Source organism: Phyllobates terribilis, unplaced genomic scaffold, assembly GCF_046119375.1.
Source record: "Phyllobates terribilis strain yellow unplaced genomic scaffold, ASM4611937v1 Scaffold_2__4_contigs__length_985480577, whole genome shotgun sequence".
Taxonomy (NCBI): domain Eukaryota; kingdom Metazoa; phylum Chordata; class Amphibia; order Anura; family Dendrobatidae; genus Phyllobates; species Phyllobates terribilis.
Genome location: NW_027362762.1, coordinates 129,749,640 through 129,770,704, shown reverse-complemented (window position 1 = coordinate 129,770,704; position 21,065 = coordinate 129,749,640). Strand labels below are relative to the sequence as shown.

Below are 21,065 nucleotides of genomic sequence, written 5' to 3'. Positions count from 1 at the left end.
CTAGAAGGCCAAATATTTTTTCAGAGCTAGATGCAGAAAAAAATTATATTCAGTTTGCAACCTGATGGAGGTCAGTATAGATGGACTAATAGAACAAGTCCCACACACAGCTAGAAGCCCAAATATTTTTTCAGAGGTAGATGCAGATAAAAATTATTTTTAATTTGCAACCTGATGGAGGTCAGTATAGATGGACTAATAGAGAAAGTCCCACACACTGCTAGAAGGCCAAATATTTTTTCAGAGCTAGATGCAGACAAAAAATTATTTTGAATTTGCAACGTGATGGAGGTCAGTATAGATGGACTAATAGAACAAGTCCCACACACTGCTAGAAGGCCAAATATTTTTTCAGAGCTAGGTGCAGATAAAGATTATTTTTAATTTGCAACCTGATGGAGGTCAGTATAGATGGACTAATAGAGAAAGTCCCACACACTGCTAGAAGGCCAAATATTTTTTCAGAGCTAGATGCAGAAAAAAATTATATTCAGTTTGCAACCTGATGGAGGTCAGTATAGATGGACTAATAGAACAAGTCCCACACACTGCTAGAAGGCCAAATATTTTTTCAGAGCTAGATGCAGAAAAAAATTATATTCAGTTTGCAACCTGATGGAGGTCAGTATAGATGGACTAATAGAACAAGTCCCACACACTGCTAGAAGGCCAAATATTTTTTCAGAGCTAGATGCAGATAAAAATTATTTTTAATTTGCAACCTGATGGAGGTCAGTATAGATGGACTAATAGAGAAAGTCCCACACACTGCTAGAAGGCCAAATATTTTTTCAGAGCTAGATGCAGAAAAAAATTATATTCAGTTTGCAACCTGATGGAGGTCAGTATAGATGGACTAATAGAACAAGTCCCACACACAGCTAGAAGCCCAAATATTTTTCAGAGGTAGATTCATAACATATCATGCAAGATTCTTTATTAAAATAAAATCTTTTTGGACACACTGCCTGAAGAATATGACCAAAGTCTTCATACAGTATTGCCAGTTGCCTGGGAATCCACTTTCTACTTATTTTTTAATATTATTAACTCATGTGTGTGCAGTCACCTATATTTTGCCATAAAAATTACTACATTTCTGTTCCAATTATTTTGCCCCCTAGAGTAGCTCCATATTCCTACACATTCAGTAGACTTAGCTGGACACCCACTTCTTTATGTATCCATTACTCTTACCTGGCCATTCCCATAGATCAAGATTTTATATGACTATCAATACAATTCTATTGATACAGAGTTTTTCTTCTGTTGCAGTGTTACATTTCTACCCGGACTTGCTCCAGACTTCGTATGTCGCCAGGCACCATCGCATTCATCCTACGGAGGGTCTTGTGATAGAGGAGATGTTATGGCTAATATTAGTGGGCAGAATGGTTGTGTGTGTGTGTGCTATCCAACAGATTAGTAAGTGTAATTATCTCCCTGCTGTGACAATGGGGCAGTACCATACCCTACTTAAACTCCCAGTATACTGTGGGGAGTTACCAATTATTGCTTGGTTTTCTCCTGTTCACTGGTACTATTCCTGGTGAGCTTATCCTGATTCTGACCCAGCTTTTGACCCTGACCATATTTGTTCTGATATCCCTCCCGACGCTGACTCCGGCTTACCTGCCTTCGCTTTGACTGACCACCTGGTATCTGGCCTGGCTGTTACTGATTTTCTCTCCTGATGCTGTCCCTGGTTCTGTCTCTCCAGTTGCTGGCCAGGCTAGTTAGACTACTCCTGCCTCAGGCTCATTTTTCTGGCTAGCAGCCTCTCCGTGGACGCAACCCAGGGGGCCCCGTTGTAAGTCCAGGTCCCTGTATAGAAGATAAAGGGTAAAGGTCAGGGTTCCTCTAGATTCAGTTTGATCCAAGTCTACCAAGATAGCGTTTGGGGGCTGATGACTTCAGAAAGAATAAAAGGGAATCTGCCACCATTTTTTTGCTACCCCATCTGAGAGCTGTATGATATAGGGGCAGAAACCCTGATGTATCATTTACTGGACTACTTGGTGCAGATCTACCAATTCTCTGAATGCTGAGCTCTGTATAACCACACCCCACATTACTGATTGTCAGCTTCCTGTGTACACTGTGCATAGGCATAAAGCTGCCAATCAGTTGTGTCGGCAGGGTTATACCAATCTCATGAATATGGAGGACTACATGGCAGCAGGTTTACTAGTCCTCTAGTGATAATTTCCTGATGATAAAACAGTGATTGCATCAAAGCTACAGCAAACAGTCCAGTAAGTGACACATCACTGGAATCAGGATCTCTGTTTCTACATTATGCTGCTCTCAGACCAGGTTGCAGATTCCCATTAACAGGCAGTGAGTGGTTAGTTGACTAACATTAAGTCCCCCTCTCTTTTAAAAAAGAGGTTACTCAGCAGCATTAGTGAGAATTATATAATATATATATATTCCAACTGCTGGAATACAATCTAATGTTCTCCTTTGATCTTTTTGAAAAGTATGAGGGGGATTCCTATCAATCATTTAATGGTGGACAGGTGTGTATTATAAGAAATCATGTATTGCTTACCAATAATTAATAAGAACATCAGAAGCCACCTCAAATGTCTATAATTTGTAGAATGTCATGGATTTGCCTGGCATTTGTAATAGTCTTATCATTTATAGCAGGGATACATCTTTCCTCATATTGTACATTATAAGGACAAAAGTATTGGGACACCTACACATTGCAACTATAGGAGCGTTTACAACATCATAGTCAAAATCCATAGGTACTAACCCCTTCCTAACGTTGGAGGTACTGGAACATCCAATGTCAGCTTCCTGACTTTGATGTGGGATCAGAAGCTCCACCAATGGCTGTTACCCTGTGAAATGCTGCTGTCAGTCTGTGCCCAACGTGATTGCGGGGCACCAATGAGTTGGTATGATAGCTGGGGTTCTGCTGAAGACCCCTTGCCTTTTATGACGGTACTCCTTTGAGAGCCAGCCCATGTGTCAGATGTGACAGACAGTCGCCCTGCAGTTGGTTGCAGAAGATCTCTTCGTTTGGCATTACAGACACCTTCTTAAATCTGTCTCACTCTTTGACCCAGCGGCTACCTCCCTCCTGCTAATTGACCCCAGGCCTGGGTGTTTAAATTCTTTCTGTTTGCTACAGGGAGTTGCCGGTGATATTCACATGTTCCCTGGTGAAGGCTTGGAGTTATTGCAGTCTGCTTACTTCCTCAGGTTCATTCCACGCTAGGAGGACGTGTGGTGTAATCTCTCTGAAGTAGGCTCAAGCTAAGTTACTTTCCCCCGTGTTTGTCTCCCTTGTTGTCTTTAGTTGTTAGTGGGGACTGACTAGTGCAAATCCCCCCTTTCCTATCCAGGGCTAAGCTCTAGGAAAATACAGGGTTTAGGTTCCTGTGCGGCGATTGGTGAGGAACCAATATAGGGACGATAGGGAAGACAGGGTGATATCAGATTAGCCTGGGAGGTCTCCACTCCCCCTTTCCCTAGTGTCTGGGCTCCCTTCCCCTCTTTCCTTCGTGTTGCACTTAGTCTTTCCCACACCTTGCGTGACACCGTGGCCAGTGTTCATAGGAGACAGTAAGTTTTGCTATATACAGCAAAATTGTGGTATTGCTGTACATAGCATATGTGACTGGTTGATCTGTAAAAGTCTGCTCTATCAAAATATAAAATTACTTCAAATGTTTTTTTTTACAAATTTCCAATTTTTTTTTTCATCATTTACATAAAAAAAAATCTGTGCATGTTTGGTATTGACGTAATTGCACTGCTTTGGAGAATAACATTGCCAAGTCATTTTTACTGTATATTGAGTGCTGTAAATAAAAAAAACTAACAAAAAAAATTGCGGAATTGCGCTTTTTTCGCTACTTTGCCTCACTTGGAATTTCTTTCCTGCATTCAAGTACATTACATGATAAAATGAATGGTTTTATTCAAAAGTAAAACTCATCCCGCAAAAAAACAAGCACTCATACGGCTTTGTCGATGGAAAAATAGAAAAATTATTCAGAACTATAGTTCAGTTAGCAACAGTCCTATTCTCCACCCGCGGTTCCGCACCTTCTTTTCCTTCTAGGGAACTATATTGCAAGTATGGCTGGTACTTATTTTCTCTGTCCTTGACATTCTGGAACTCCCGCCCAGGTCACTTTTTTCATCTCACATACTCTGTCCCGTCTTGGCCCTTTACCTCTTGGAGTTAAAAACTCTGGGCCGTACTGCTAGGCGTCCTTCCCCTGGACCCATCTCCAATCAATCTCTCTACCTTTCGGTCACTTCTCTCCTTTGTTCCGCTAGGATCTCGCTATCCTCTGTTTCAGTCTCCTCTCACATTAGGGACACCCACATCATGTGGCACTGCTCACATTAGACCTTAGGTCTACTTTCTATGCACACTGGGCTCAATCTGACGTTCTGATGAGAAAATGTCTCTCTCCCTTCATCTTGTCCCCTCCCACTCTTGACTACTCCCAATCTTAACTCTAACTCTCCCTATTGTAGGGCAACATACAACATTAACACTATTAAAGCATGTCATAGTTCACATTACACAACATAATAATACACTTGTTCTTCAAGGGGGAACATGGACAATATGTCCATCTGTGAGATGTGTGTCAATCCATCTGGGTGATATAGTTGTGTATAACTGTATTCATACCAGTGTAACACTGCACTTGTAAATATATTTTGCTTCTTTACAATGTTATTATCTGGCCATAAGATGTCGCTGTTGCCAAAGTATTGTTGAAAGACTGTATAATGCATACAGAAGTGTCAAAGGAGGGGTTACAGACTGACTCATGAGACACAGAAAGTGGAAGTGTGGCCATCTTGAGTGCAGTCGAGAGATGTCCTAAACAGTAAAAGGACCTGCTGGAAAGGATCCAGCAGCATCTGCATCTGGGAGCATCCCACAGACAGCAGAGAAGTGGCAGATTGGAGCTGAACTTGCTCGTGACCAGAACCTGTCCAGATTTGAGGAGATTTCTGTCAGGAACGCTGTTAAAAGATGATAAAGGCCAGGACCCACAGTGAGACTTGCTCGTGACCAGAACCTGTCCAGATTTGAGGAGATTTCTGTCAGGAACGCTGTTAAAAGATGATAAAGGCCAGGACCCACAGTGAGAGGTGAAGGGCGCCGCTGAGGACTCAAGCCACAAGCATCATTATTACTGCTCACCGGTTGGAAGGGCCCCGCAGTGAGTAACTGTGCATGCATCACATAACATTTTGGGGCCAAAATATCTAAGGCTGAGATATAGCCTGTAGTTAAATATTTAGGCAAAATGACTGATGTAAAATACGTTTATTGGTATCTTCAGCATCCAGGACATACGGATCTGCTGCCACATTTTCTGTTTGTTCAATAACTAAAAATCCAAATCCACGCTCAGGTGCCGACGCGGCACAAAACGGACTCCGGATCAAAACTTGAACTTCATTCTGTTTCAGGAGAAAGTTTCTGCGGAGCATTGTATTATTGGACAGTTATTTAACTGCGATAGACTTCACTCACGGCTAAACCACTGTCACAGTAATTTCTGGGGTATTTTCTATGCAGTTGAGGATGGACTATTTCTCTGAGTTTACTGAAGACATTACGAGAAGGGAGAGGGAGATTTGGTTGGGAAAATATAGGAAAATGTTGTTAAGTTTGTAAACTCCGGTGCTGTACCGCAGGCTACTCTCTACGTTGCACTCATACAATTAACCTAATTCTCAGGGTGTAAGCCGGTAATAGTGGGTCAGTTTAGACAGGCACGCCAATAGGCAAATTTGCAGAGGAAAGAGTAAATACAGATCTCTTGAGTGCCGCGCTGTATAGCACAGAGGGTCCAACTGTTTGGCAAATGTATGCAGAATGTTATGAATGTTTTCTATTGTCTGGTTAAAATAGTTTTTCTTGAGAACGAACTGTGTAAGAGTTGGTTTTCTTCATCCGTAACTCTGCCGTGTCCTGAAGAAAACCCCTGGTACACGACTTACACATCTCCTTACAGTCTCCTGGAATTTGACAAACCCAGACTCGTCCATAAGTTGCCAGATAGTGTTGAGCGAGCACTAAAATGGTCGGGTGCTCGAAGCTCTGGCCGAGCTCACCGTGATACTCGGGTGCTCGACCCGAGCAACGAGCCCAGTGTTAGTCTATGGGAGACCCGAGCATTTTTGCGGCGGCACCCTCGGCAGTCTGTAGAAAGCCTAAAAAGTGCCCAAGACAATAGTGACAGAGCTCAAATGATAAGGGGACATCATGGGGATCGCCCCAGGAAGCATTTCTGACCCCCAGGTCACTGCTGTCAACAACGTGGTCAGAGGTATTAAGCCACTTTTACGGGCACACAATAAAACGTTCAAAAACGAAACTGAAACTGTTTTCCTGTGAAATATGTTAAGGTACATCCTTTCCAGGGTAAAGACTTATGTATAAGGTAAAATAAATAACCACAAACAAAAATACTCCTCCACACCTTGGGCTATGTTCACAAGTAGCAATTTTTATGCGTTTTTGCACTTTTGTATTGCTTTCAACCGTGACAAATGCATTCACCGGGAAATGTCATTTTAACATTTTACAATCTTATCTGGCCATGTGCTGTGTGACACATGCATACAGTGCTGAAAAGACATGGGAACAGCATGGGGAAGACCCCTGGAAGCATCTCTGACACCCAGGTCACTGCCTAAAAGTGTGCCCATCAGAAGTCATCCTTGCCGCATCAGAAGATGCAGACTTACAACTATCCCCGTGCAAGTCCTTGTCCCAGCGCAGTGTTCAATTGTACCTCCCCCATTCCTTGCAATGCAAGCGCAAATATGCAGCCAACCACCCACCCACCCGCAGGCTGCAATACTATTGCTTGCGCTTGAAATGGGGCCTTTTAGTTTGGAGGAGGCCGAAGCTGGCCACTACCTCATGGCTGCGTCGGCGGCGAGGTCTCCATACTCAGTCCCCAGCCGCCACTATTTGTCCCGGGAACCTTCCCCACACTTTTCTTAGCCTGGCCTGCTTTAGGGCAGTATTGGACGAGCCCACCAGACAACCAGACTCCTCCGGTGGGCACTGGCTTCTCCATCAGGGGAGTTGAGAGTGCCAAGGTGAGGAGCATGATGATGATGATAGAAGTTAGCATTTGCTTTGTTTTCTTGGAATGCAAGCGTAAGTGTGCAGCCTGCCATCCACCCACCCCCAGGCTGCAATACCATACTGCTAGCTTGCTTGCGCTTGAAATGAGGCCTTTTAGGCTTGTGGAGGCAGACGCCGGCCACCATGTCATGGCTGCGTTGGCGACCTGGTATCCATACTCAGTCCCCAGCCGCCCGGCGGCCGGGTGTCCACACTCGGTCCCCAGCTGCCCCTATTTGTCCCGGTGCGCCTTATACACAAGCGCGCATACCAAAACATTACCTGTGCCCTCCCCAGTGCATTTAGTGGGAAGGACAGCCTATTCCACTGTAATGTGTGCACGCCAACCCCCTGTTCTTGGCACATGCGAAGATGCCTCCCGCCCTGCACCTGTCGTTGCAGACTTGCAACTATCTCCGTTCAAGTCCTTGTCACAGGGCAGTGTTCAATTGTACCTCCCCCATTCCTTGCAATGCAAGCGCTAGTATGCAGCCTGCCACACACCCACCCCCAGGCTGCAATACCATACTGCTTGCTTGCACTTGAAATTGGGCCTTTTAGGCATGTGGAGGCGGAATCTGGCCACCACGTCATGGCTGCGTCGGCGGCCTGGTATCCATACTCAGTCCCCAGCCGCCCGGCGGCCGGGTGTCCACGTTTGGTCCCCAGCCGCCAGGGGGCGGCCGGGTGTCCATACTCGGTCCCCAGCCGCCCGCGGCCGAGTGCCCACACATGGTCCCCAGCCGTCTGGGGGTGGTGGCCGGGTGTCCATAAACGGTCCCCAGCCGCCCCTATTTGTCCCGGTGCGCCTTATACACAAGCGCGCATACCAAAACATTACCTATGCCCTCCCCAGTGCATTTAGTGGGAAGGACAGCCTAACCATAAACACGTGGACAAGTGAATGTGGCCAGGATGGTCCATCTCACTGTCGCCTTCACACTGGGTTAATATTGTGGAAACCGGGACACAGTTGGACACTGGGATGCAACACGTCCTCCAGACATAGAGGATTGCGGGTCCTGGGTCAATCAGGCTTCAACACAAAGTTCAGAAGGTAGACAGCAGCAGTGGTCGTACTCCTACACAATGAGTAAATTATTCATGATCATGAGGCCAACCTTCTCCTTAGCTTTGTGTTTCTTGGAATGCAAGCGCATGTATGGAGTAGCGGCTAGGCCTGAGGTGGTCAGCGTTTTGGCGCATATCCTACCTCCTCCGAGGATTGCTGGATGTTTTCCTGCTACTATCCCAGTTCTATGACTCCCGTTAAAAAAAAGCTTCAGGTGATGAATGGTGATGGATGAGGTGGTGGCAAAGGAGAAAGAGCAGGAGGAATTGGGACCATTCACATCAATATCAGGCCAGTCAACCACACATGTCTTGTAGGATATGTTTCTGTACCAAAAGGAGCGGTTTGGCTACACAGTTATAGGGCATACAGTGAGTGCAATGCCTACCAAAAATTTCGAGGCACTCCAATGCCCCTTGGAAGTGACATGGAGGTCAGAGGGCCTTAACTAAACCGTTTTTTCCATTTATAGCAACTGGGTCTCCTGTACACTGTTGGCCTAAGCAGTGAATGGAAGGCTTTCCAAAAATTATGAGGAACTGCAATGCCCCTTGAAACAGACGTGGATTACAGCGTACTAAAAACCTTCTACCCATTATTGGGGAGTGGGTCTCCCTTAGTGTTCGCCTATTCATTGAAAAGCAAAAGCTGACTAAAATTAGGAGAAAATGCAATGCCCGTTGGAAGAGTCGTGGTCGTGGAGGTTAGAGGTAATTAAAAACAACATTTCAGTGCTCCTTGGAAGAGACGTGGAGTTCAGAGTGGTTTAACAAGACGGTTTTAATGCCCCTCGGAAGAGACGTGGAGGTCCCAGTGGAATAAAAAGACAATATCAATGCCCCTTGGAAGAGTGGTGGAGCTCTCAGTGGAATAAAAAGACAATATCAATGCCCCTTGGAAGAGTGGTGGAGGTCCCAGTGGAATAAAAAGACAATATCAATGACACTTGGAAGAGACGTGGAGGTCACAGTAGCTTAACAAGATGATTTTAATGCCCCTTGGAAGAGACGTGGAGTTCAGAGTGGTTTAACAAGACGGTTTTAATACCCCTTGGAAGAGACGTGGAGGTCACAGTAGCTTAACAAGACGGTTTTAATGCCCCTTGGAAGAGACATGGAGGTCACAGTGGAATAAAAAGACAATATCAATGCTCCTTGGAAGAGACGTGGAGGTCCCAGTGGAATTAAAAGACAATATCAATGACCCTTGAAAGAGATGTGGAGGTCACAGTAGCTTAACAAGACGATTTTAATGCCCCTTACAAGAGCCATGCAGTACAGCATATTAAAAACATTATTCCCATTATTGGGGAGTGGGTCTCCCATAGTCTTTGCCTATGCCTTCCAAGCAAAAGATGCCAAAAATTAGGATGCAGGAACTTGCAATGCCCCTTACAAGAGCCATGCAGTACAACATATTAAAAACATTATTCCCATTATTGGGGAGTGGGTCTCCAATAGTCTTTGCCAATGCCTTCCAAGCAAAAGCTGCCAAAAATTAGGACGGAGGAACTTGCAATGCCCCTTACAAGAGCCATGCAGTACAGCATATTAAAAACATTATTCCCATTATTGGGGAGTGGGTCTCCCATAGTCTTTGCCTATGCCTTCCAAGCAAAAGCTGCCAAAAATTAGGACGGAGGAACTTCCAACGCCCCTTACAAGAGTCATGCAGTACAGCATATTAAAAACATTATTCCCATTATTGGGGAGTGGGTCTCCCATAGTCTTTGCCTATGCCTTCCAAGCAAAAGCTGCCAAAAATTAGGACGGAGGAACTTGCTATGCTGGCCTCACGGACCACGGTCAACCTGGTGGTATAGTGGTGGTGGAGGCTGAGGATAAGGAGAAGAGCAAAAAACAGCCAAAATGAGGAAGCGTATACCCATGTGTGGGTGTGAAGCGGTGCATGGGAATAGACCTCTCGAAATAACACAGTGGATTTGACTTTCTTACTCTGCTGTCATTTGGTGGTGATGAGAAGTCTGGCCCAATCCAGCCCTTGTTCATTTTGATAAGGGTCAGCTTGTCAGCATTGTCATTTGACAAGCGAGTGCGCTTATCAGTTATAATTCCCCCAGCGGCACTAAAAACACGCTCCGATAACACGCTAGCGGCAGGGCAGGCTAGGACCTCCAAGGTGTACAGAGCGAGTTCATTCCAAGTGTCCAGCTTGGATACCCAATAATTAAAAGGCACAGAGGAATCACGGAGGACGCTGGTACGGTCGGCAAGGTACTCCCTCACCATCTTTTGAAACTTTCCACTCCTTGTGAGAGTACCCCGCACCTCAGGGCCTGTAAGCTGGGCGGGTGTCAGAAAACTGTCCCAGAACATTGACAGTGTTCCCCTGCCTCTGCTGGATTGGAGTTGCGTCTCTCTCGCCTGTACGCCTTGGTTGGGCAACGAACTGTGACCTCTGCCGCTAGCGTGTTCAGATGGGAAGTTTTTTAACAGTTCTGCAGCAAGGGCCTTCTGGTACTGCCCCATTTTTGTAGACTTCTCCACCTCAGGAATAAGAGAGTGAAAGTTCTCCTTGTAGCGGGGGTCTAAAAGCGTCACCAACCAGTAATGACTGTCACCCAACATTTTGACAACGCGAGGGTCACGGTTAAGGCAGCGTAACATAAAGTCAGCCATGCGTGCCAGACTGGTAACGGGCAAGACTTCCGTGTCCTCACCAAGATGACGACTGACCATGCTCTCCTCCTCCTCCTTCCCCCTGTCCTCAGGCCACCCACGCTGAACCGACGGTATGACAGTTGTACAGGTACTACCATCTACAGCGCATGATACCAGCTCTTGTTCTTCCTCCTCCTCCTCCTCTCCCTCATTGTCCCCCAATGCACGTTGGGATGAGATGAGGCTGGGCTGTGTGTAATCGCCCACTACAGCTTCTTGATCCATCTCATCATACTCTGGCTGCAATGCCTCCTCTTTAATTCTCTGCAGGGAGTGTTGCAAAAGACAGACAAGTGGGATGCTGACGCTAATGATGGCGTCATCACCACTCACCATCTTGGTGTACTCCTCAAAGTTTGTCAGGATGGTACATATGTCAGACATCCAGGTCCACTCCTGAGGACTTATGTGTGGAGTCTGACCTGAATATCGACGGCCTTGTTGCAGCTGGTACTCCACAACTGCTCTCTTCTGCTCACAAATCCTTTGCAACATGTGGAGGGTAGAGTTCCAACGTGTGGGGACATCACACACCAGTCGGAAGCTGCAAACGCTGCTGCAACACAGCAAGGGCGGCGGAAGCTGTAGCCGACTTCCGAAAATGAGCTGACAGGCGGCGTACTTTGATGAGCAGAGCTGGCAACTCGGGGTACGATTTAAGAAACCGCTGAACCACGAGGTTAAGCACATGAGCCAGGCATAGTATTTGTGTGATCTCGCCTCGCCTCAGAGCCGCCACCAGGTTACGGCCATTGTCACACACGACCATGCCTGGATGTAGGTTCAGCGGTCTCAGCCACAGATCTGCCTGCTATTTCACAGCTGTCCACAACTCACAAGCAGTGTGAGGTTTATCACCTAAGCTTATGAGTTTCAGCACAGCCTGTTGCTGCTTGGGTGAGGCAGTACTGCAGTGCTTCCAGCTTGTAACTGATGTGGTGATATCTGAGATGGAGGCTGAACATGAGGAGGAGGAGGAGGATGAAGCGCAGGAGCTGTACACTGTGGGGGCAACTCTGACTGACATAGGGCCCGCAATCCTCGGTGTGGGGAGGATGTGTTCCGTCCCAAGGTCCGACTGGGTCCCGGCTTCCACTATGTTTACCCAGTGTGCCGTCAGGGAGAAGTACCGTCCCTGGCCACAAGCACTTGTCCACGTGTCCGTTGTCAGGTGGATTCTCCCAGTAACTGCGTTGTTGAGGGCACGGCAGATGTTTTGGGACACGTGCTTGTGTAGTGCGGGGATGGCACACCGGGCAAAATAGTGTCAGCTGGGGACCGAGTACCGAGGGACGGCCACCGCCATAAGGTTGCGGAAGGATTCCGTCTCCACTAGCCTAAAAGGCAGCATTTCCGACGCAAGCAGTCGTGAAATGTGCAAATTTAGGACTGTGGCCTGTGGGGCTTTGGCTGCGAATTTGCACTTTCGTTCAAAGGTCTGGGATATGGACAATTGAACGCTGCGGTGGGACGTGGACGTTGATGCTGTTTCTTGAGAAACTGCCATAACAAGTGAAGACTGAGAGGAGAGGGTATCTTTGCATGCAGTATGGACAGGGGATTGCCTTGCACGCACAACAGGGGGTTCTCTTACATGCACAACAGCGGAAGAAGCAGTGGTGACACCCGCTGACACTGGTCGTGGACCCTGGGGTTCGCCCCACAAAGTCGGGTGCTTTGCTGACATGTGCCTGATCATGCTGGTGGTGGTCAGGCTGGTAGTTTTGTCACCCCTGCTGATGCTAGCCTGGCAGGTGGTACAAATGGCCTTTTTGGGGTTATCAGCAGAGTCTTTAAAAAAATTCCAGACTCTGGAAGACCTACCGGTTGTACTGGCAACGTCCCTCGTATTGGTGTTACGGGGAACGGTTGCCCGCCTTCTGTCTGCGGCCACCACACTGCTTCTTCCTGCCTGTTGGGGTACTCTGCCTCCCTCCCCCTGTGTGCTGCTGGCCTCGCTCTGCGTGTCCTCCTGCCACGTTGGGTCAGTTACTAGATCATCCACCACCTCCTCCTCTTCCACTTCTGCACCACGGTCCTCCTCCTCTCTTCGTGGCAATTGTGTCTCGTCATCGTCCACCTCTTGTGACAAATTGCCAGCGTCGCCTTCCTGTGGCCGTGGCTGTTCAAATATTTGGCCATCGCTACATGGGATCTCCTCTTCCACCACTTCAAGCGGAGCAGGTGAGGGGCCCAAATATGGAAATGGACCAGTGAACAGCTCTTCAGAGTGTCCAACTGTGGGATCAGTTGCTGTCTGACGACACTCAGCATGGTGGGAGGAAGGAGCATCAGGGTGAGGAGGCATATGCGGTCGAGACTCACGGCTACTAAGACTTGACCGTGTGGAAGACAGACTGGAGGTGGTGGTGCCCAGGTGACTGGAAGTATTATCTGCTATCCAATTAATAACCTGTTCCAACTGATCAGTTCGCAATAGTGGTGTTGTTGTGTGCTTCCCTAGTAATTCGGTCAAGAACTGGGAGCGAGAAGATGTGGCTGTTGGTTGTAGCACATTTTCACCTTGGCCACGGCCCCGTCCTCTGCACGCACCATCACCAGAACGTCCAGTTCCACGTCCCTTGCCACGCGCCTTGCCCATTGTAAATGAAGTAAAATAGCTTACACTCGCACTATCAATGGCAAAAGGGTAATAAAGAGTAGATTAGAACCGTGGAAGAGGAAAACCACAGTTCTAGTTCTCTGGCCTACACCAGAATCTTTTAAACAGATATATTTGTGTCTGAACAGTCAGCGAGACACTCAAACTGTTTTTTTTTAATGTAAAAAAGGCAAAAAGGTGGATTACACCCAGATTTGAACAGTGGAAGAGGAAAACCACAGTTCTATTTCTCTGGCCTACACCAGAATCTTTTAAACAGATATATTTGTGTCTGAACAGTCAGCGAGACACTGAAACTGTTTTTTTTTTATGTAAAAAAGGCAAAAAGGTGGATTACACCCAGATTTGAACCGTGGAAGAGCAAAACCACAGTTCTAGTTCTCTGGCCTACACCAGAATTTTTTAAACAGATATATTTGTGTCTGAACAGTCAGCGAGACACTGAAACTGTTTTTTTTTATGTAAAAAAGGCAAAAAGGTGGATAACACCCAGATTTGAACCATGGAAGAGGAAAACCACAGTTCTAATTTCCTGGCGTATACCAGACTTTTTTAAATAGATATATTTGTGTCTGAACAGTCAGCGAGACACTCAAACTGTTTTTTTATGGAAAAAAGGCAAAAAAGTGGATAATGCAGAGAATTGAACCGTGGAACTGCAAATCCATAGTTCTAGTTATCTGGCCGAAACCAGACTCTTTTAAACAGATATATTTGTGTTTGAACACTCACAGACACACTCAAATTTTTTTGGGGGGGCGAAAAAATACCAAAAGGTAAATAAGACGGGTATTTGTACAGTCTGACTGAGGAAAAAAAAAAAGAAGAGGATTTAGATGAAAAAAAAAGGATTTTTCCTGGCCCCTGAGACCTGGGGCTAAGTCTAGCAATTTGAGCAGCAGCAGCACACAGGAATGTAGTGCAGTGTTTGTTGGTATAACCACTGCGTCTCCTATACAGCCTGCCTGCCAAACTGCCTGCCTGATATCTGGGATGGATATTAGTCCTCAGAAGGACTGTTTGTTTGATTTTGCAGGCTTTAGAGACCCTACACTACCTATTTTGCAGTATAAATCTCTCCCTAGCTCAGCAGCACTCTCCCTACACTGTCTGATCCGGAGCGACTGTGTCCAAGATGGCGGCGCCCGGTTTTAAATACTCGAGGTGACGCTGCGCAGCCAGCCAATCACTGTAATGCCCACAACCAACAAGGCTGCGGCATTACAGTGACTGGCAATCCCTGCATGTTCATTGGCTCTGTAAAGAGCGCCAAACATGCAGGGCGGAGACCCGAGCTCCCGCCCGAGTAACCCGAAAATGCTCGGTGCTCGCCGAACATCCCGAGTAGTGAGATGCTCGGGCGAGTACCGAGCAGTGTCGAGCATGCTCGCTCAACACTATTGCCAGATAGTGAATTGTGATAAGTCCAGCGGTGGTCGCTTTCCACCACTCCATCAAGCGCTTGACATTGTGCTTGCAGATGTAAGATCTGCATGCAGCTGTTAAGCCATGGAAACTCAGGACACAAAGCTTGCGGTGCACAGTTTTATTGCTGATGTTAAGGCCAGAGGAGGATTAGAGCTCTGCAGTCATGGAGTAAGCAGAGCATTGGTGACTTTATACAACATGCCCCTCAGCTTGCATCGACCATGCTCTGTAACTTTATGTGGTCTGTGGTGCTGTGGTTCCTAAACGTTTCCACTTTTCAATAATACCATTCACAGGTGACGCTAGAATATTTAGGAGGGAAGAAACGTCATGATCTGACTTGTTACACAAGTGCCTCCTATTACAGGACCGCGCTGGTATCAGTGAGTTTTTATAACGAGTCGTTCTTTCACAAATTTTAGTAAAGGCAGGCAGCATGGCGAGGGGCTGGATATTGTACATCTTATAGATATATACATATTATACATCTATAGATATGCACATATTATATACATCTATAGAAAAGCAATGTAAGCGAGCAACAAGCACCAGAAACGCATTGATGATTCCTATGAGTTTTTGTGGATGATACTATCTTACTACATGTTCCTTTTAATGGTTGCCTAATAAATATTGAAGATTTTATTTCCGTTAGAACCAGATACAATTTTTTTTTTTTATCTCGGCTGGATTTTATTTGCCTGTTGCATTGGGACTGAATATAGAAACCTAAATTTAATGAATAAGTTGTGTGTCCCAATACATTTGTCAATATAATTTATATAATAGGGGTTGTCACACAAGTACAAGTTCTGATCAAAAGGGCACTGGTACAAAGATCAACTGAGTGTTGTGGGGTCAGCACCGTAGTGATCCTAGTGAAGTCGTTGGTGACTGTTGCAAGCATCAAGGCCACAAAATTGAAAGATGCTCTTCCCCTTCTTAGACTCAGTGTTAGGCCACGTTTACAATTTTTGTATTCGGTCAGTATTTTACGTCAGTATTTGTAAGCCAAAACCAGGAGTGGTAAAAAATACAGAAGTGGTGACATGTTTCTATTATACTTTTCCTCAGATTGTTCCACTCCTGGTTTTGACTTACAAATACTGACCAAATACTGAAGATCTGAGCGTGGCCTTAGTCTTACATCTATATCAAAGAGAACTTTTCATCAGTTTTAGCATGTTATACTGGCCACATTATGGAAACGGGCTGAATAAACTTCCTTTTTTTTATTTTTAATTGATCATCTCTGTTGCAGCGATATTAGCTTGCAAAGTTTAGATTCTAATTTCCACTAGCAGAGACTCGTCTCTGGGGGCAGTTACACTTTCCCTGTATGACATTGACCACTCATAAGCAGGAGGCATCATTCAGGGTAAAAAAAAGAACATTCTCCCAGAGAATATCAGACCCGGCTTTTTCTGTGTGACATGGAAAGACATGTAATGAGACATAGCCCTACTCTTCTCACTGATGTCACTGCCAGTACCTACTGTGATTACAAGTGGGGGAGGGGAGTAAATCAGAGCTGTGTGTCATAACAAACACCTCTGCATCTGCAGCTCTCCTCCCAAGGCACTGTCAGCTGTACTCTACTCCTTCTCCTCCCACACTGACATTACCATGGGTTGAGAGCTGCAGATGCAGAAGATGTTTATAATGACACACAGCTTTTCTCTACACCCCTTCCCCACTTTTACTCACAGTAGATATTGAGATCAGTGTACGGTGCAGGGCTGTGTGTCATTATATGTCTCACAGAGAAAAAGTCAGGTATGACATTCTCTGGGAACCTTCAGAGATGAATCTCTACTAATGCCCCTTTGGTCTTAGCGAAAATTAGAATCTAAACTTTTCAAGCTAATATCTCCACAACAGAGATGAGAAATTAAAGAATAAAAACTATGTTTTATTCATTTCTGAAGCCACTATTCCATGATGTGCCCAGTTTAACATGCTTAAACTGATGAAAAGTCCTCTTCAAGCTGACCATACACCTTAGATAACTGTCGGTCAAATGAGCTATCTGACTTCCCTATACACATAAATGTTAATCTTGGCTGAGTGTTCATGTGTCTTCAATGGGGAGAGGGGGAGACAGAAACATATCTACACCTCTGTGAGCGTCTTATTCCCTGGAGAACAAAAGGGTATGATCCTTTTCTCCCTGACATCATCTGTTGGGGAAAGTCGAGAGGCCCCATACACAGTAGATGATTGACTGATGCAGTTGATAATGGCGGGTTTGGCTGGCTTTAATCTAATGCATCTAGGATCCATTAGGATATATACTTGATCACATGAAATAATCATCATCCAAAGCGCACTTCATACTCGAAAGATAGAACATATGAAAACAGATTATGAATGCAGAGCTTCACCTACCTATGTGGTGTGTAAGAAGGTAAACTTCATCTCGATAATAAATCTAGGTTTGGCCTTTGCTCCGAATTAACAGTTTGAGGAGCAGTCTCTTGCTGGCAGTAAATGCATGCATGGCCCCTTTTCTGCCACGTAGAATAATGTAGAACATGTTGCCAGAACATTCACTGTTACATGAAGACCCACTGAGAGCATAGGCCTCTGTTTTACCTCAGTTTGCAGCACAGAGATGAGAAGACTTTACTCAGCAGATTTCTGTGTGTGGTTTTCACATTGCATATTTGTAGCTAAAGCTGGGATAGATTAGATCATGTGAGAGTCAGCAGAAAGCATTAACCAGGGCTCAACATTTCATAGCTTACATTTATATACAGAGCGAAAAGTGTCACGTCCAGGGTCAAACTCAAAGCACATAGGAACTTGACTCTAGGAAAAAGTTTTTAATGCATTTTCGGCAATATTGTAATATACTATCATTAGATTAGCATGAGTAGTACAGTAACAGGCACTGCATATCACTTGTTACATGCAGGGAACCCTCATTTTCATGCAATGTAGAGCCCGCATATTTGCACTGGATTTTCAAATGGGATGGCCACCTTTTTTTAGAGGGTCTTTTTTATATGTTATCTGTTACTGGTTTACCGCAACAGAGAGGGGCCAGAAGACCGCAGCGTCTGATTTCATGTACTCCTGCACTGACTAGAAGCACTTCACTATCATATTAAACGTGCAGTATTCAGCTAGCAGTGCAGGGGTTAATCTATTTAGTTGAGAGCTGCTAGAACTCTCCAGCATTGATGGTCTCAGCTGTTCAGTGTTGACCACTCCCCTCTCCTATATATACTCGCCTCTGACAATCAGGATTGCCAGTGTTAGTTTCATATGGCCTGGGGTGGAGTTGGAGGTGTTTGTTGAGGAGGCGTTTGGAGTGTTGATCTAAAGGCTGTTGCTCTGTGTGCATATCCTCATCCTCTCTTATTTTGTTGTTCCTTCCTTTTACTCCCGGTGTTCCAATCTGCTGTTTGTGAGTGCATATTTCTATGATTGGTATTTTCATTTATCCCTGTATGTCTGCCCTTGTTAGTCTGGTTGGTGCATTCTTATATACAACTACTCCCCACTTCCCGGGGTGGGGGAGGAGACAGAAAAAGGCGGATTCAGGAGCTCAGCAAGGTATGTGGCCCCGGCATCTTCACCATTGGAAGTAATCCGGGAAGCAGGGATAGCTAGGGCGACCCTAGCTTTAGGGATAGGGAAGGAGCCCCTAGACCCGGGATATCAAACTACCGTCACGTGACATTATCACACTACATTTTACTTTGAAAGGAAACTTTCATCAAAGATTTTACCATTTGTCTAATGTGATGTTCGCAAAGAAAGGACTATAGGCCTTTTGTTAACTTGTCCTTGTGGAAATCAACATATGTACTGGAAGCCAGCAAATAAATTTTTATCACCGCTAAGTGCATTCGGTTTCATTTGTCTTTTTCCTTTGAGCTGGACATTACATTAATGTAGTTCTCCATGCCTGGGTGTTCATTAGCCGGGTCTCAGTCCTTCTCAGCCCTTCAGTCCTTATCCACATGTCATTTGACAAATGGTAAGGTTTTAATACTAGAGGTTAGGACCGTCCCGAATAGGGTCACCGTAACGTGGTGGGATGGCTTTTACTTTTTTTTATTCAAAATTAACTAACTAACTAAGCACCCTATTTATTTTCATGCACTATTGCTGTTCATTTATTTACTGCAGGGTATTTGTTTATTATGTTTTTATCTTGGGTTTTGTTATTGTAAAACGCAGTGTTGTTTCCCAGCACAAAAAAATTGCATGGAATAAAAATCACAACAGGGAGGGTGAGGTTACATTTTTGTGAACATTGCGTTTTTGATGTGTTTTTCCTGCAAAATAAAACTTAGTGTTTACAATAACAATAAAATTAATGAGATTTTTAAAACCGTATTCAAACAGGTGCTTTTTGACCTGCAGTACGTTTTTTAATATTTTTACTGCAGGTTTTCCCCATTAAGATTAAAAAAGCAAAAGGTGAAATGTATCAAGAACGCATCAAAATCATACGCAATTTCAACTTCAGTTTTCTATTCAGTTTTCTTATCATAATCTGTGTTTTTAATGCACAAAAAAGCTACCCATGAACATACCCTAAAAGCATGTTTACAGTGATTTTTTTTCAGCTCGTTTTTGCGGCAGAAAAAATGCAACATTTACTGTGCGAGCAAAGTGAATGGGATTTCTGAAATCTTATACACATGCTCCTTATTTTTTCCTTGCAGATTTGACCCTTCAACGCTTTTTTGAAAACCTGCAGTATGTCAATTCTTTCAGCATTTTTGCAGCGTTTTTCACGCAGTCAAAAGTAAAAAAACATAAAAAATGCATGTAAAACACAGCAAAAACTTCTCATTTAGCATTTTGCCTGCCAACACTCAGAAACATCTCCTGCAAATACTGAACGTGCGCACATAGCCTAAGGCCAGAGCCCCACTATCAGTATTTGGCCAGTATTTGGTCAGTATTTTTTCTCAGGAGTGGGAGCCAAAACCAGGTGAGGAACAATCAGAGAAAAGGTGTAATAGAAACAAGTCACCAATTCTGCATTTATCACCCACTCCTGTTTTTTTCCCACTCCTAAGAAGAAATAATGACCAAATACTGATAGTGGGGCTGTGGCCTCACATACACAGCTCCCAGTAAGGAAACCCTGTGATGATATCACCATAGAATTTCCGCCTTACATAAGTCAATTTTTAGGGATTTGGTTTTAAAAGTATACAGTATTTGTAAATGTAGACATCAAACACTGTGTCAGTAAATGTATGATTATATAGGTCGACGTCTCTAATGTATCGATGTCAGGAAGGCGCCTGATGTGTGCTGTGCACACCTGCTCCATGATGTTTTTTTTCTAATATGTCTCTAGGTGCATTCATCTCTTACACAAAATGCTGCTTCTGTGTCAATGCAGCATATGCTTTGTAGCTGTGAGGATCTTTTAATGATTGATTTCCTTTGTAAGGTAAAAATATACTTAGAAGCAGCAACTGGTGTACAGTAAATGAATACATCTAAAGTATAACTCATAAACTACTAATATACATAAATAGTCTTGCAATTATTGACCTGCTGATGCAGTCACTTTTCTGCTGCCCTTTTCAGATTTGCTTTAAACATTTTCTATAAGGCTAAAGGGAAAGAAAGCTCTGAAATAAAGGAAGATGTTAAAGGGAACCTGTCACCTCCTGAAACACTACCTACCTTCAGATATAGGGGCAATATGCAGGTAAATAGCGTTTAAACTATGTATGGATGCCATACTGGAGCAGCGGCTACAGGGAGAAAGTGAAGTTATATCCTCCCTGCAGCTGCTCACTTCCACCAGCACTGTGCAGAGGAATGTGATAGTCACTGCTCATTACACAGTGAGCGCGGATCAAATCACTTCCCGGCATAACGATGAACAGCCGGCTCTGCAGGGTGTGTGTGCACATCTGACTGTTAATCAATGTGTCGGTAATAGTCCTCTGTACCGCCCTGATGACTGGAAGCGAGCGGCTGTAAGGGAAATATTGTCATTGAGAAGGAGTTATTCGAATAGTGGATAACCCCTTTAATTTTCTCCTTGTAGCCACTGCTCCTGTATGGCAGCAAGGCATGATTTAAACGCTACTTACCTGTATATTATCACTATATCTGCAGGTTAATAGCATTTTTGGAGGT

The 21,065-nt window shown here is 44.8% G+C and overlaps 1 protein-coding gene across 2 annotated transcripts in view; it reads right to left on the bottom strand.

Moving 5' to 3' along the window:
- LOC141196796 (mitochondrial ornithine transporter 1-like) overlaps positions 1–17,630 on the bottom strand; it is a 108,661-nt gene extending 91,031 nt beyond the window's left edge. The window contains exons 1-2 of one of the 2 annotated variants that reach the window (XM_073662593.1): positions 17,535–17,630; positions 1,633–1,824 (exon numbers count right to left, since the gene is read on the bottom strand). The gene's annotated coding sequence lies outside the window, so the exon portion shown is untranslated. Of the gene's footprint in view, positions 1–1,632; positions 1,825–17,327; positions 17,475–17,534 lie in introns of those variants that run through there. The other variant, XM_073662592.1, reaches the window with a different exon arrangement.
- Positions 17,631–21,065: the final 3,435 nt, after the last annotated feature.